This window comes from Chrysochloris asiatica, unplaced genomic scaffold (assembly GCF_000296735.1).
Source record: "Chrysochloris asiatica unplaced genomic scaffold, ChrAsi1.0 scaffold00304, whole genome shotgun sequence".
Lineage (NCBI taxonomy): Eukaryota > Metazoa > Chordata > Mammalia > Afrosoricida > Chrysochloridae > Chrysochloris > Chrysochloris asiatica.
Genome location: NW_006408822.1, coordinates 3,017,785 through 3,033,583, shown reverse-complemented (window position 1 = coordinate 3,033,583; position 15,799 = coordinate 3,017,785).

Genomic DNA, 15,799 nt, shown 5'->3' with positions numbered 1-15,799 from the left:
AGGTGCTCACCCCTGTGCATCTCTCACTGCTAGGAGAACAGGAGCTTCCCTGGAGGTGTCTGAGGGTGGGGACTGGCCTTAACACTGGTCGCCAGGGGCGTGTGGAGAGCAAGAAAAAAAAATCACACCTTTTTCTCTTCTGGTCACCAGTATGTTTCTGTAATGCCAATATATTATCTTGTCTCTGAAGCCACTCACATGAGCTTAAGATGGCTGTACCACATTTGGTCAGCTGACACAGGTCACTAGTCTTTCTCCTTTTTTTTTTGGCCTCATCTGTTCAGTTTTCTCTCCTTGTATGCATTCAACCCACTCTCTATCCCTTCATCTGAAGCTCAGGGTTCTAGGACTATCGTCTGCATCTGTTTCATTAGGTTTTCCATAGCTTTGTTGTAGAGGGTCCTTACAGTCTTTCTGCCTAGTCTGCTGTCTTGCCATCTTCCTGGTGTTGTATTTTCTGACTCTGTATTTTCATCACATGTTTGAGACACTCTGCCTTACTTCTTCATGTGAATTGAGATTGCTGTTTCTTCCCCCACCCCCGAGACACTGTGATGTTGTATTTATATTTGATTGATGAGTGTATATTGGTGTGTTCCCAGACACTCACCAGCTGTTTCCTAGTCGATGTGATAGAGACTAGAGGTGTGATTGCACTTCTCCATTCACTGTGTAATGTAGCTCAGAGTGGGTACATAGCTTCCAGAGACAGGGGCTCTATGCCTGGGGTCTTACCCCAGGCAGAGCAGAGGCTGCTTAGGAGGGAATACTACTAGCTGCTGTGCTGGTGAGGGGAGAGACTGGCCCCTCAGTTACAGGAAGGTATGGGAACAAGTGAGAACTGTACCCCTTGCTGTCAACCTCCAGCTTCATCATGTGCCTGCAGGTTGTGTATTGACAGCCACTCCCACAAGCCCAAGCTGACTGTGCCGCTCCATGCCAGCCCACCGCATGCCTGGCTTTCAGCTTCAACTTCTGTTTCCAGGCATTCAATCCACCTCTCTGTTCTATCCCCTGATGTTCAGGGTTCCAGGCTCACCATGTGTACCTGTTTCACTCTGTCTCTGTGTCTTTGTTGCAGAACACTGGCTTAATGTGTCTGCCTACTTCTCCATCTTGTCCTGGCTTCTCCTTTATATACATTTTGTTTCCTGACATTGATTATAATCTCCACCATGTAACATCATTCATCCCACTTCCTCTCCATGCGGGCATTCTCTTCAGCATAATAAAGTAAAGCCTTACATTATTTCAATAAATTTTTACCTGAATTAGATTCAAGTCAGTCATAGCTAACCACTGAGGAATATTTATAGGGCAACCAGTTACAATCTCAAAAAAGGGCCAATTTATGAAGTCTAAATGGAGTGGTTCACGGACTCATTTGTACCAGAGGGAGAGCTTGAGGCCAAGTCAATTCTAATGATGTTTGTTAATTTTGCTACTTGGTTTTTAATAATTCTATTCACTCATTCTATAAGCCCAGATGGCTAGGGGTGATAGGGGCAGTGTAGTCTTGGAAGTATAGGAAAAAAATATCAAACAACAGTAATTCCTTGCCCTGTGAAATGAGTTCCCCTATTACTGCAGAGAATGGCCAGAGCCACCAAGTAGATATAATAGACTCCAGTAGTTTCCATGGTAACAGGGGAAAGCTTCTACCCAATGAGAATATCTTCAAATAAAACTAAAACAAATGTATAACTATGTGAAGGTGTTAAATGAATGAAATATATTTGCCATTCCATGGGTCCTGAGGGAAGAGGGTACTTTACAGGTGATGGCTTGTATGGTCTGCTTACATATATTCTGAAGATATTGAATATTGGCTTACTAATGTTTGGTTGATTGGTTGTTGTTAAATGCCATCGAGTTGGTTTCCAAGGAATTGCTGGTGAGATTGAATCACTGACCTTGCAATCCAAACTGAACTTGCAGTCCAGTGCTTATGCTACAGCGCAACACTAGGTTATTGTTGTTGTTGTTGTTGTTGTTATATGCCGTGGAGTCAGTTCTGACTCATAGCGACCCTATACAGGGTTTCTGAGGCTATTAATATTTACGGGAGCAGAAAGCCTCATCTTTCTCCTGTGGAACAGCTGGTAGTTTTGAACTACTGACCTTGAGGTTTGCCCCGATTCATAAACACACTAGTAGTCCTCTAAAAATAGCCTTAATAATATATTTTCATGACATCCACTGTCTTGTCTCTTCTCAGGCACTCTTGTTGGAGAAGAGTGATGCCCAAAGGGATCTTCAGGCACTCCAGGTTTTCTGTTTGGTACCACCAAAAGAGAATCGGTGCCTTCAAGTTCCCATCCTCCCTTTGCCCATTTGTCTTGTTTGGAAGGAGGGGCCTACTGGAGGAGTCTTCTGGGAGGACTATAGAAGGAAACTTGGTGGTATTCTTACAGCATGAGTGACATTTTTCAGATCTCTCCTTGTGTTTTGTTTTTGTTAAGTGTTGTTGAATCAGTTCTGACTCATGGTGGTGGTGCTGGTGGTGTGCTGTGGAGTCAGTTCTGACTTGTAGTGACCATGTACAGGGTCCCGAGGCTGTAAATCTTTATGGGAGCAGAAAGCCTCCTCTTTCTCCCATGGAACGGCTGGTAGTTTCAAACTGCTGACCTTGAGGTTAGCAGCCCAATTCATAACCATTATACTACCAGAGCTTCTTGTTCTGACTCACAGAGATCCTGTATAGGGTTTCTGAGGAGCAGTTGGTAGGTTTGAACCTCTGACTTTGTGCTTAGCTGTCCAGTGCTGATCCTACAGTGCCACACCTAGTGTATAGAGCTTAATATGAATCTGATCCTGTGACATTTCACATTAGAACAAATCTGGCTCTGTACTTATAATAAGGGGTATTACAGGACTAACTCAGAGAGTAATAAGTCCTTTGGTTACCAACCAGCCAACCAACCAACCAACCAACAGCCTGAGTGATGGGTCCCAGTACCTCCACTGCTTCCTGTTTCTAAAGGTAGTTGAGAGAGTTTGGACAAACATTTAGACAAATCTTTATAGGCTTTACTGACAAAACTCAAGCAGCATCAGTAGAGGAAGTGGCTCACAAGTTTTCAGGGACTGAAGAAAAATATCCTGTTGTAGGGGAAGAGTGAGGTTTGTCTCTGGCAGGGGGCTAAAATTAACGCCTGCAGATAACAAATTCTTCTGATTCCCTCTGAGCCTTGTCTTTCTCAATGGTCCAGTCAGGAATAACCCCAAATATTTCTCCCTCTTCTAGAAACCGTAAATATTCTGTAAATCATAATGACATTTTCATTTGAACAAAAAGTCTCTCCCTAATAGATTAACTGGAGTATCAGAATTTAGGCGAAATGGGTGCAAATCCTCAATCAGTCCCAAAGACACAGGCACTGACAATGAATGTGCTAGTGTGGTATTTATTTGAAACCCCCACAATTCTAGACATTTTTTGTACTCTGGGTAGAGGCTTTCTTGAATTAGTGAGGTTAATTGTAGATAGGATGGCTCCCAGGACAATTAAAAAGGTGCAGGTCTCCCTGTTATTTTGGAAGGTGATTTTACCTTATGAATTTATTGCCCCGTCACCACCAGAAGGCCCCTATTGTATCCCTAGAGCCCCTTTATTCCCTTTTTGGAGGAGCTGAAGGGACAGTTTGCCCTTCCTTTGAAAACTTGTAGCAGTTCCTTCTAAGATGTCCTGTTTTCGTACCCTACAATAATGACAAATCTCAGAGAATTCCGCTTGTTGTTGCCATCTAATCAACTCCAACTCAGAGCCATCTGAGGAGCAGCTGCTGGGTTTGAACTATTGACCTTGTGGCTCACAGTCCAGTGTTTATCCCACAGCACCACACCAGGAGCCCACTGGGAGAGTGTAAATATCACTTTTGCATGACTATTATATTTTTTTTCCCTTTTGTGTCTGAAGTTTGAGAAAGTTGATGAGCTATTTTCTAACACATTAGTAAGCATTCTCATTCATACCAAATTCTTTATTAATACAGAAACATTTGGAGGGAGGCCTGAAACAAATGCTGCATTAAGAGCTCTTCAAGTACCTTCAAGTCCCAGATCAAGGTCTGAGTGCTCAGAGAATCGCTAATATAGTCAATCTTCATCACTGAAAATAGGTTCATCCTTGCCTTGGACACAACTAAAGAACTCGGTCTAATCAATAGCTGAGGAGAAAGCATCCTTAAGGACTTTATGAAAAACTTCCATCCTTTCTTTAGCATCTTTCTTCAGCACCTCACTATTTGTCTTAGCTCTTGGTTTCAAGTGATCCTAAGCATTCCTCCAATCAGCATGTTCTAGCTAAATGTGAGCCTCCCCAGGGCTCCCTGTCTGGAGCTGTTGTTGTTGTGCTTGCTGTTAGATATAATCCAGGGATTCCAACTCATAGTGGCCCTATATAGGGTTTCTGAGGAGTGACTGGTAGGTTTGAACTGCCAACTTTGCAGTTAGCAATCCAGTGCTTATCCTACAGCACCACACCAGGACCCCAGCATGTCAATTAGTTGATAAAAATCTAGTAATCTAGATTGATAGGCATCCATCAAAACCTTAAATTTGTTTTCACATTAAAATGGATCCTTCTGGACATCTGGAAAGTCTTTAGCTATACTCTGAAACGCCATTCCTTGCTAGTCCATGGGACAAATGTCACAACCTGTTGTTGAATGCTCATCAAATCGGTTCTGACTCATGTTGTTCTTGTTAGGGCCTATCAAGTCAGTACCGACTCACAGCGATCTTATGCACAGCAGAATGAAACACTGCCTGATCCTGGGCCAACCTCACTACTGTTGCCATGCTTGAGTCCATTGATGCTGCCACTTGGCCAATCCATCTCATTGGTGGTCTTCCTCTTTTTCTCTAACCCTCCATCTTACCAAACATATCTTTCTCCAGCAACTGGTCCCTCCTGACAGTATGTCCAAAGTTTGGCCATCTTGGCCTCCAAGGAGCACTCTGGCTGCACTTCTTCCAAAATGTCATTTGATTTCTTGACTGCTGCTTCTGTGAGTGTTGATAGTTGATCCAAGAAGAATGAAGTCCTTGACAACTTCAATCTTTTCTCCACTGATAAGAATGTTGTTTATTAGTCCAGGGGTGAGGATTTTTGTTTTCTTTACATTGAGATGTAATCCATACCGAAGGCTGTGCTCTTTCATCTTCATCAGTAAATATTCTAAGTCCTTTTCACTTTCAACAAGCAAGGTTGTATCATCTGCATATCGCAGGTTGTTAATGAGTCTTCCTCCGATCCTGGTGCCATGTTTTTCTTCATATAACCCAGCTTCTTGGATTATTTGCTCAGCATACAGGTTGAATAAGTATGGTGAAAGAATACAACCTTGTCACACACCTTTCTTAATTTTAAAACATTCAGTGTTACCATGTTCTGTTCAAACAACTGCCTCTTGGTCCATGTACAGATTCCTCATGAACACAATTAAGTGTTCATGAATATTCATACTTCACAATGTTGTCCATAGCTTGTCATGATCCACACAATCGAAAGTCTTTTCGTAGTCAATAAAGCACAGATAAGTAAACATCTTTCTAATATTCTCTGCTTTCAGCCAAGATCCATTGGACATCAGCAGTGATATCCCTTGTTCCACAGACTCTTCTGAATCCAGCTTGAACCTCTGGAAGTTCTCTGTCAATGTGTGCTTGCAGCTGTTTCTGTATTACCTTTAGTATAACTTTACCTGCATGGGATAGCAAAGAGATTGTCCGATGATTTCCGCATTCTGTTGGGTCACCTCTCTTTGGAATGGGCACAAATATGGATCTCCTCCAATCAGTCGGCCAGATAGTTGTCTTTCAGGTTTCTTGGCTGAGATGAGTGAGTTCCTTCTGTGCCGCCTCGCTTTCTTGAAAGAGTTCAATTTGTATTCCATCAATTCCTGGTGCCTTGTTCTTTGCCAGTTCCTTCAATGCACCTTGGACTTCCTCCTTCAGTATCATTGGCTCTTGATCATATGCTACCTCTTGAAATGGTTGAACGTTAACCATTTCCTTTTGGTACAGTGATTCTGTATTCCTTCCATCTTCTCTTGATGCTTTCTGCATCATCCAATAATTTGCCCAGAGAATCTTTCAATAACGAAAGTTGAGGCTTGAATTTTTTCTTTAGTTTCTCCATCTTGAGAAATGCTGAGTATGTTCTTCCTTTTTATTTTCTAACTCCAGATATTTGCACATTTTGTTGTAATATTTGGCTTTATCTTCACAAGCTGATCTTTGAAATGTTCTGTTCAGCTCTTGTTGTTGTTGTTATGTGCCGTGGAGTCGGTTCCGACTCATAGCGACCCTGTACAGGGTTTCCGAGGCTGTAAATCTTTACAGGAGCAGAAAGCCTCATCTTTCTCCTGCGGAACAGCTGGTAGTTTCGAACTGCTTACCATGAGATTAGCAGTCTGATTCATAACCACTACGCTACCAGAGCTCTTGGACCTCCTCATTTCTTCCATTTGCTTTAGCATCTCTATGCTTGAGAGCAAGTTTCAGTGTCTTTTCTGATATCCATTTTGACCTTTCCTTCTTTCTTGTCTTCTTAATGACTTTTTGCTTTCTTCATGTAAAATAGTAACACTTAAAGGATTTCCTAGGTTGTAAATCTTTGCAGGACAGAAAGCCTCATCTTTCCCCCTTGGCATGGCTGGTGGGCTTGAACTGCCAACCAGTGCTTATCCTACAGAGCCACAGTGTTCCCCTGTTCAGAACCTGTTGTTGTTGTTGTTAAGTTCTTTCAAGTCAGTTCTGACTCATAACAACTCTGTGTAGGTTTCTTAGGAATGGCAGGTGGATTTGAACAGCTAACCTGTGGTTAGTAGTCCAGTGTGTATCCAATATCACCATTCCAGGACTCAACCTAGAGGTGCACAAATCTTAAAAGGCATTTCAACAGATTCTTGACAGTGGTAGGGAAAATCTGATAAAGGGTTAGGAGAATTTTCAAGAGTTTCAGAGGGATATCGGATTTCCAAGGAGCGGTTGGTGGGATTAAACTGCCAACCTTGCAGTTAGCAGTCCAGTGCTTATCTTACAGTAGAAGGTAGTGAGTGATGAAGAGAAACCAGGGGACAGCAGAAGTGGGTACAGCTGGAGTGCAAGTAGTTTCAGTCTGACTCTGTTTCTTTTATCTGTTGAAATAGCCTTATTGTTGTTGTGAAGTGCCATTGAGTCAGTTCTGACTCATAGCAACCCTGTATAGGGTTTCCGAGGAGTGGCTGGTGTGCTTGCAGTTTGAACTGATGTTGCTATCCAGTGCATTAACCCACAGCGCCACACCAGGACTCCTTAGAAAGCCTAGGTGTTGTATATTGTCATTTTGCTATCCTCAGAGGCTTCCAAGGACCAATTCATAAATGCCTCCCATTGAGTCTGATTCATGTGACCCCTTTTTGCCTTTAACCAGCTGCACAGTAAAAGTATTTTATTGAGCTTAAAATTCCCTCCAACTAGCCATCCATCAAGTGACTTATCCCTGGAAGTACATGCCACTTTTCCTAGAGTTGAAATCAACTCGCCCCAGACTTTCTAACATGTAGGCAGCTGGAGTCTCAGAGGGTCGTGTGCTCTGGTCCCTGAGGTGACATCCCCCTTGCTTTACTAAAGTTCAGGTTTTAAGTTTCTCTAGAAATTTATACATCTGCAGATACAAACAGACACCAGTAGATGGTGGTAAATTGCAATCTTCAGATATTTGCAATCCCTGATCCTTTAAAGGATTATCAAAGTCAGTTTTACCTATACCTGAAGATAACAATTGCAGGAAAACAAACAGAAAGAAAGTGTTCTGTGATGTCTGAAGAGTTCTCAGGTGAAAAATCATGTAGTAAGGCTCAACAAAAGGTTTCAGAGAGCTACGTCAAAATCTTAAGTGCCATCAAATTGGTTCAGACTAGTCCTTTCTCTTGTGGCAATTCTGGTTCTCAACCACTGAGGAAAGATGGCTTTGGAACCCTGATCACTACACTATTTGTGCTGAGAGAAAGACCCCAGACTCAAACATGTTCAGCAGAGACTCTTTAATTAAGTCTTAAACATGTCAAAGACAGAAACAAGACAGTCAGCTGGCTACAGGAGACATTCATGTACCCAGTACAGAGGTTGGTAGAATCTGGTACTTCACAGTTATGTTATTATTGTTGTTAGGTGCCTTCAAGTTGCCTCATGGGGACCCTATGTACCATAAAATGAAACCTTGCCTGATCCTGTGGCATCCTCACAATTACTCCTATGTTTCAGTCCATTGTTGCAGCCAGTGTGTCATTCTGTCTCATTAATGGTCTTCCTCTCTTTTGCTGATCCCCTACCAAACATGATGCCCCTCTCTAGGGACTGGTCCCTCCTGTTGACATATCCCAAGTAGGCAAGACAAAGTCTTGACATTCTCGATTCCAAGACAGATTTGTTCATTCTTCTAGCAGTCCACAGTACATTCAATATTCTTTACCAGCACCAAAATTCAAAGGCATCAATTCTTCTCAGTCTTCCTTATTCATTGTCCAGATTTCACATGCATATGAGATGACTGAAGGACCATAGTTTGGGTCAGGTAAACCTCAGTCTTCAAAGTGATGCCTTTGCTTTTTAACACTTTAAAGAGATCTTTTGTAACAGATTTACCGGTTCAATTGTCATTTGATTTCCTGACTGCTGTTTCCATGGGAGTGGATTATAGATTAAAATAAAATGAAATCCTTAACCACTTCAATCTTTTCTCTGTTTATTATTAGTTGTTTATTAGTCCAGTTGTGAGGATTTCTTTACATTGAGGTGTAAAGTCATAAGGCTCTATTTTTCTGACCCTCATCAGTAAGTGCTTCAAGTCTTCTTTGCTTTCAACAAGTAAGGCTGCATCATTTGTATATCACAAGTCATTAATGATGCTACATTATTCTTCATATAATCCAGCATTGTTGTTGTTGTTAAGTGCTGTCAAGTCGGTTCCGACCCATAGCGACCCTGTACAGGGTTTCCGAGGGTGTAAATCTTTACGGGAGTAGAAAGCCTCATCTTTCTCCTGCGGAGCGGCTGGTAGTTTCGAACCGCTGACCTTAAGACTGAATAACCTGAAAAATCAAATCCACTGCTGTCGAATTAATTCAGACTCAGGGCAGCCCTATAGTACAGAGTAGAACTGCTCTAAGGCTGCAAATCTTTAGGGAAACAGATGGCCTCATCTTTCTCCCTCAGAACAGCTGATGGGTTATAACTGCTGACCTTTCGGTTAACAGTCCAACATTAACCCACTAGGTCATTAGGGTGTCTATAGACTGAGTAAATATGGTAAAAGGTTACGGTTCTGACACACACTTTCCTGATTTTAAACGGTATCCCCTTGTTCTGTTTGCACAACTGCTTCTTGAGCCTCGTGCAGGTTCCGCATGAGTACAATGAAGTGTTCTGAAATGCCCATTCTTTGCAGTGGTATCCATAGTTTGTTATGATCCGCACAGTCTATGAAGCACAGGTAAAAATCTCTCTAGTATTTTCTGCTTTCAGTCAAGATCCATCTTAAATCCTCGTCTGAATCCAACTTGAATTTCTGGCAGTTCCTTGTCAATGGACTGCAGAAACTGTACTTGAATTATCTTTAGCAAAAATTTGCTTGTGTGTAATACTAATTATATTGTTTAATAATTTCCACATTCTGTTGGGTCACCTTTCTTTGAAACAGGCCCAAATATGTATCTTTTCCAGTTGGTTAACTTTCAAATTTTGGGGCATAAATATGTGAGTCCTTCCATCATTACATTCATTTGTTGGAAACATCTCAATTAGTATTCCATCAATTCCTGGAGGCTCAATTTTGGCCAATGCCTCAGTGCAGCTTGGATTTCTTCCTTCAAGTCCTCTTGAAATGGTTGAACTTCCACCGATTCTTTTTAGTACAAAGACTCTATATTCCTTCCGTCGTCTTTTTATGCTTCATGTGTTGTTCAATATTTTTACTCTATTGTTGCTGTTAGGTGCAGTTGAGTTGGTTCTGACTCATAGTGACTCTATGTACAACAGAATGCAACACTGCCCAGTCCTGAACCACCTTCACAATTGTTATTCTTGAGCCCATTGTGGCAGCCACTGTGTCAGTCTATCTCTTTGAGGGTCTTCCTCTTTTTCAATAATCCTCTGTTTTACCAGGCATGATGTCCTAATCCCTCCTGATTACATATCCAAAGTATGAGAGTCTAAGTCTCACCATCGTCACTTCCAAGGAGCATTCTGGTTATACTTCTTCCAAGACACATTTATTCTTTGGCAGTCCATAGTATATTCAATATTCTTTGCCAACACCATAATTCAAATGCATAAATTCTTCTTCTCTTGGTTTTCTTTATTCATTGTCCAGCTTTCAGATAAGGCAATTGAAAATACCAGGGCACACCTTAGTCTTCAAAGTGATAGCTTTTCTGTTTAACACTTCAAAGAGTTATTTTGCAGCAGATTTACCCAATACAATAGGTTGTTTGATTTCTTGACTGCTGCTTCTATGAGCATTGGTTGTGGATCCAAGTAAAATGAACTCCTTGACATCTTCAATATTTCCTCTGTTTATCATGATGTTATCTATTGATCCAGTTGTGAGAATTTTTGTTTTCTTTATATCGAGGGCACAAATATGGATCTTCTCCAGTAGATTTACTGGGTATCTGTCTTCCAAATTTCCTGGCATAGACAAGTGAGTGCTTCCAGCTCTGTATTAATGTGTTGAAACATTTTAGTTGGTATTCTGTCAATTCCTGGAGCCTTGTTTTTTGTTAATGCCTTCAATACAGCTTGGACTTCTTCCTTCAATACCATCTGTTCTGAATCATATGCTACCTCCTGAAATGGTTGAATGTTGACCACTTCTTTTTGGTGCAGTGACTCTGGGTAATCTTTCCATCTTCTTTTGATGCTTCCAGCATCCTTCAATATTTTGCCCAGAACCCACTGCCATGAAGTTGATTCTGATTCATAAGGACCCTTTGGACAGAATAGGACTGCTCCCTAGTTCTGAAACTGTACATCTTTATGGTAGCAGACAGCTTCATCTTTCTTCCTTACAGTGGCTGATAGGTTTGAACCACTGACCTTGAGATTAGCAGTCCAAAGCTTAATCTACAGTGCCACCAGGGTTCCCATTGTCATTGTTGTTGTTATGTGCTGTCAAGTCAGTTCTGACCCATAGCGATCCTGTATAGGGTTTCCAAGGAGCTACTGGTGAGCTTGAACCGCTGACCTTGTGGTTTAAACCGACTTTTCAGTCCAGTGCATTAACCCATAGTGCCACACCAGGATTCCAGGGTTCCCATAGAATCGATCAATATTGCAATTCAAGTCTTGAAGTTTTTCTTCAGATCTTCCAGCTTGAGAAATGCTGAGTGTGTTCTTTCCTTTTTTGTTTTCTAATTACAGTTCTTTGCATATTTCATTAAAACACTTTACTTTGTCTTCTCAAGATGCCTTTTGAAAATGTCTTTTCAGTTATTCATCATTTCTTCCATTTGCTTTAGCTACTTTATGTTCAAGAGCAAGTTTCAATGTCTCTTCTGACATCCACTTCAATCTTTTCTTTTGTTTCTTGTCTTTTTAATGACTTTTTGCATTCTTCATGTATAATGTTTTTGATGTTATCTGCACTCATTTGATCTTTGGTCATTAGTGTTCAATATGACAAATCTTCTATTGAGATGGTCTCTAAATTCAGGTGGAATATACTCAAGGTAGTATTTTAGCTTGCATGGACTTGTTTTCAGTTTCTTCAACTTCAACTTGCATATGTGTATGTTGTTGTTGTTATTAAGTGCTGTCGAGTTGGTTCTGACTCATAGCAGCCCTGTGTAGGGTTTCCAAGGAGCTGCTGGTGGGTCTGAACCACCGACCGACCTTGCAGTTCAAACCCACCTTGTGGTCCAGTGCTTATCCTATGCTGTTTATGTTGTCAAAAGAAGGTATCTGCAACGAACAAGATATTGGTCTTGCAAAATTGTATCATGTGATTCCTGGCATATAGATCTCCAAGGCCATATTTTCCAACCGCTGATCCTTTTTCTGTTTCTAATTTTTTTTATTCCAATCATTAATAATAATAAAAGTATCTTGATTGCATGATTGATCAATTTCAGACTGCAGAAGGTGGTAAATATCTTCATATTTTGACATTAGTGGTTGGTGTGTAAATTTGAATAGTAGTCATATTAACTGGGTTCCTGGTGTGGTGCTGTAGGATTGGCACTGGACTGTGTGAACACAAGGTTATCAGTTCAAATCCATCAACAGCTTCTCAAAAACCCTATACAAGGCTGCTGTGAGTTGAAACTGACTTGGTGGCACCTAACAACAACAACATATTAACTGGTCTTCCATGTAGGAATATGGACAGGGTTGTACTTCAGACAGATCCTGAAATCTTCTTTTTAACGATGAATGCAGTGCTGTGCCTCTTCAATTTGTCATTCCTGGCAGAGTAGCCCATATGACTGTCCAATTCAAAATGGCCAGTCCAGTCCATTTCAGCTCACTAATGCCTACATTGGAATCCTGGTGTGGAACTGTAGGGTATTCACTGGATTGCTAACCACAAGGTCAAACTTACCAGCTGCTCCTTGGAAACCCTATACAGAGTCATTATGAATAGGAACCAACTCGACAGCATTTAACAACAACAACAACAGCAATGCCTGGGTTATCCATCTTATGAGTTCCAATTGGTTTTTAAAAACTCCAATTTTCCTAGATTCATTCTTTTTACGTCCATGTTTTTATTATTAATGGATATTTGCAGCTGTTTCTTCTCATTTTGAATCAAGCCACATCAGCACATGAAGGTCCTGAAAGTTTTGCTCCATCTACGTCATTAAGGTCAATGCTGTTTTGAGGAGTAAGCTCTTCCCCAGTTGTGTTTGGAGTGTCTTCCAACCTGAGGATCCTCATCTGCCAGCACTGTATCAGACACTGTTCTGATATTATTCTTAAGGTTTTCAGTGGCTAATTGTTCAGAAGTGGGCAGCCTCTTCCTTCTTCCTAGTCTGTCTTAGTCTGGAAGCTCTGCTGAAACCTGTCTACCATGGGTGACCCTGCTGGTATTTGAAATACTGGGGACCTCGCTTCCAGCATTATAGCAACATGCACACTGCCACAGAGAAGTAGTGACAATCATAGCCGTAGTGTCCAGTATACACTACAGAGGACAAAGAAAATCATCACAAAGTCATGATTTGTGGCAAGTCAATTCATCCCTGTTGCAAGGAAAGGACTATGATTGGGAAATGTGTATAATTGCAAGTTTAATAAAGGTTAGAGTATGGGTTGTAGAATTTAAATTACCCAACAACATGGTGGTTTGGGTTCACACATAATCGCATGAACCTGAGTGATAATTACAAGGCAGTTCCTGGAAGGAAATAAAACCAGGACCCTAAATTTAAGTTAACTTACATCAGGTAACATGTGTCATAAAGCACTGTTTTACTTTGTTGTTGTTAAGTGCCGTGGAGTCGCTTCTGACTCACAGCGACCCTGTATAGGATTTCTGAGGAGTGGCTGGTCACTTTGAACTGCTGACCTTGTGGTTCAAATTGACCTTGTGATCCAATGCTTATCCTATAGCACCACTTATTAATCAGTAGAGAAATTTATGTTAATTTTCCATCACAAACTTAAGCCAACTTTTCCAGTAGAGAAATCCATGCCAGTTTTCCAGATCAAGGGGAACCCGATCCCATTCTAGCTTTTCTTACTATGGCCAAATACCTATTAACCTTTTTTGGGCATCTCCAATATCCAGATCACCACAATCTAGGGGTGTATGTTGTTGTTGTTAAGTACCATCAAGTTGATTCTAACTCATAGAGACCCTGTATGGGGTTTCCCAGGAGCAGCTGGTGAGTTTGAACAACTGACCTTGTGGTCCAGTGCATTATCCTACAGCACCACACCAGGGGTGTATATATAAGGATAACCAAAAAAAGTATTGTTACAAAATCTTAGAAACCAATTTTATTAAATAAAAATATCAAAATGGGAAGGTATTGTATCGACATCTCCTCTGTGTAGGTCTACATACTTCTGAGATGGTGTTTCCAGCTCTCTAACCCTTCCCTGGAGAATTTTGTGCTCTTCAATTGTTAACACGTCAAAACAGCATTCAGTGTTGGCATCTTCAAATGCCAAATTCTGTTCCTGTTGAAAGGACTCAAATCCTGTTCCTTTTAAATGTTGGGTTTGTGTGTGTGTGTGTTTGTGTGTGTGTTTAGTTTGAGGTACAAAATGAAGTCTGAAGGGGCAAGATCAGGGCTGTAGGGTGGGTGAGTAGGTTTTCTCAAGGAAATTAAGCCAGCTCACTACTCTTGAAGGTACATTGCTATGATGGGAAAAAAAAAAAATACTGAGCACGACTTTTCTGACCTTTTTCTCACCAATGCAGTTTTCAATTTCTTAAAATTTCTTCCTAATAAGTTCCTGGAGTGCCTTGTGTCTTTCAAGAAACTATCATAATTCCCCTTTGGGATTCCAAAAGACAGTCGTTATAACCTTCTGAGGTGATCACCCTCAGCAGATCCCCCTGGGAAGCCACTGTTTTGATTGGGAACCTAAGGAGACTAAGACAGGTATGTTACTGAGCGAACCTGTCTGCAGCCACCTGTCCACAGATCACAGAGTTAGTAGCCATCCTTCATTGACTTAGCCTTGTACATGCTCTCCAGAACCCCTAATGGTAGCAAGGGTTATCCCCATTTCATAGATGGGAAATGGAGGATTTCAGGGAAAATGAAGACTTGCTCAAGATCACATAGCTTTGAGGTGATTGTTGTTGTTATTAAGTGCTGTCGAGTCAGTTCTGACCCATAGTAACTCTTATAGGGTTTCTGAGGAGTGGCTGGTGAGCTTGAACCACTGATCTTATAGTTCAAACCAATGTTGCAGTCCAGCGCATTAACCCACAGTGCCACACCAGGACTCCTTGAGGTGACAGCAACCAGCATTTATTGAGGGTCTGTTCCCACACAATACTCAGTATATTCCTTACAACCTCCAGAAAGATGAGTGTGTTTATTCACATTCTATAGTAAAGGGAATCAGGGCACCCAGGTTTGCACAACTTTGAAAAAATACCTCCATTTTCTGAGCATCCACTCTGTGCTAGGTTCATTACACATGATTTAGCACCATTCTGCAGGGAAGAAAAATGTCACCTGAAGGGATTAGGGGACTATGTCTTAGTGGGGGTTTCCTATGCTCCACTGAGCTGTCACATGCCTCCAGAGAGAAAATACCCACCTTCATGAGCCCTCCACTGACCCTCCCTTTGCCCTTTGAGATTCTTGATTTTAAACAGTTAGTGTGATAATTTGACCTCCTCAGTGCCCAGGCTGGTGGGCCTGTAGCAATAAATGGGTGGTGCTGCGTCCCTGACGATCTGCATCTAGAAGATACACTTTTTTTTTTTTTCAGAAACATTTCCTTTTATTTTTAAAAATGTTTTATTGTGAATTATGTGATAGTTTACATGGGAGAACATTAGTTTTACATTTATCCTATCGTATATTGCTTCATTGCCATGGTTACAATCCCCTTCATGCATCATCAACCAACCAAAGGGTATATGGTGATGTTTCTGGCTATTCCTTTCTTTCCCCCTCCAGGTCTATTTTATAATATAATGCAAGGAAAACCAAGATTCAAAAGAAAGCCAAGCATCTTAACATTATTCCCCCCTTTTCCCCATTCCAACCATGTCTCAATCTCTGTATCTCAGAGCCCTGTTTTTCCAAGGTTGTGCATACATCATTATTTACCTCTGTCC